This window comes from Brassica napus, chromosome C3 (assembly GCF_020379485.1).
Source record: "Brassica napus cultivar Da-Ae chromosome C3, Da-Ae, whole genome shotgun sequence".
Lineage (NCBI taxonomy): Eukaryota > Viridiplantae > Streptophyta > Magnoliopsida > Brassicales > Brassicaceae > Brassica > Brassica napus.
The window spans coordinates 67548354-67550348 of record NC_063446.1 but is presented as its reverse complement, the minus strand read 5'-3'; the positions used below and the strand labels follow the sequence as shown (position 1 = coordinate 67550348).

Genomic DNA, 1995 nt, shown 5'->3' with positions numbered 1-1995 from the left:
AAGAATTCTCACTTGCTGGAGCAAGAACTTTACCATCCTTCACTGTTTTCTTCTCTTCCCCAACCTTTCCTTTACCCTTGGCTTCCACAATCTTCTCCAAGATTTCATCATTGATTTTCTCATCAACAATCACCACTTCATCATCTAAGTTGATGGCCACCTCCTCACCTAGTTTCTCAGCATCCCTAGTGAGGGTTGTAGGAGGTAACTGCTTACCACTCCTAAGGGTGATAGCTTTGGCCTCCTTGGGGTTTTGGTCAGATTTTCCAGGTAGAGATCCTTGCTGGCGAGTCTGGTGAGTGTTCATGGAAGCAAACTGATTCTCTAAATTCTTGACTGTAGAAGCAAGATGTGAGAACTTGTTGTTGAGCTCATTGTAGCTCCCATCAATCTTGGAATGAAGGTTTTTCAACTCATAACCAACATGCTTCTCACTTCTAGTCTGAGACTCGAAGATTTGTTTCAGCAGGGTGTCAGTGCTGCTCTCTACGGGAGCAGAGGAACCAGATGAGGGGTTTTGCTGAGGTTGATAGCTGCCTTGCTAGTTGTTTCGAGGCGGATAACCACTCTGTTGGTTGTTGGGATAGGATTTCTGTTGGTAGTTGTTGTACTGAAAGTTGGGCTCTTTTTTGTACCAGCTACCATTGTTGTTGATGAAACACAGCTCTTCCTGACCTTCTAAACCCTCAACCTCATGGACAACAGGTGGTGTCTCTTGGCTTGGGTTACCAACAAAGTGCAGCTGCTCTTGTGTGGCTTTATCAGCAAGGAGGATGTCTATCTTATCCTGTAGAGCTTTCAACTCCTTCCTCGTCTGCTTATCATCTGTTCGACTGCTTCTGTCGTGGTCTCCACTGTAGACTGCATTACTCTTTACCATGTTGTCAACCAGCTCCTCTGCATCTTCCTCAGTTCTCCCCAAGAAGAACTCATTGCTAGCTGTATCCAGTCTGGCCCTGTACTTAGGAAGAGCACCACGGTAGAATGTGCTCAGCAAGCTCTCCTTAGAGAAACCATGGTGTGGGCATTGAGCTTGGTAGCCCTTGAATCTCTCCCAGGCTTCACTGAATCCTTCCAAGTTCTTCTGTTGGAAACTGAAGATCTTATTTCTCAGCTTAGCAGTTCTTGAGGATGAGAAGAATTTCTCCAAGAATGCTCTCTTGCACTCATCCCAAGTAGTGATAGAGTCGCTGGGTAGATACTTCTCCCACTGACGTGCCTTATCCCCTAAAGAGAAAGGGAATAACTTCAGCTTCATGGCGTCCTCAGACACACCATTGGTTTTTGACAACCCACAGTAGCTGTCTAACCTATCCAAGTGATCAAATGGGTCCTCTAGAGCCAAGCCATGATACTTGTTGTTCTCGATCACGTTGAGGAGTCCTGACTTGACCTCAAAGTTGTTGGCTGCCACAGCTGGTGCTCGGATTCCGAATCTGTGACAATGTATGTTGGGACGGTTGTAAGTGCCAATGGGTCGAGCTGCTCGCTGTTGGTTGTGTGGAGCGTTGTTGGCATCATTTTGAGGTATGTCTGCCATATCAGTATCCAATCTCTGCAAGTGAGACTGTTGCTCTTCTTTTCGTCTCTTTCTAGCACACTCTCTCTCTAAAGCTCTGATGTCTGCGGCTCTTGGAACTAGGTTTGATGGACCCTTGCTCCTCAAGTTCATACACCTGTAATGTAAAGGGAGGTGAAGAAGGAGAATCAGTAACAAAAGAAAATAAAAATGACTTAGTCTCAAGCAAGTGACTAAATCTCAATGTTTAAATCTACTCAGAATCCGGCAACGGCGCCAATTTGATGTTAAAAGTTTTCAAGCTTCTAAGACAAATGTTATAGTATAGTGATTGTCGAACCAGTTCTGAGGGATATCAAAGCAATGAGAATGCAAGTACTCACTTAATCTAAGTGCAACCGATAATTTAAAAGGTTTCTAAACTAATGATTATTAATAAATGAAATGACTTTCTTTACTAAGGGAAAAGAGAACTC

At 44.2% G+C, this 1995-nt stretch overlaps 1 non-coding gene across 1 annotated transcript; it reads left to right on the top strand.

The window, feature by feature from the left end:
- The first annotated feature begins 1010 nt into the window (after positions 1–1010).
- Positions 1011–1117, top strand: LOC125584720. Its single transcript, XR_007321629.1, has one exon. It is a non-coding gene; the product is annotated as a small nucleolar RNA R71 (small nucleolar RNA).
- The last annotated feature ends 878 nt before the right edge of the window (positions 1118–1995 follow it).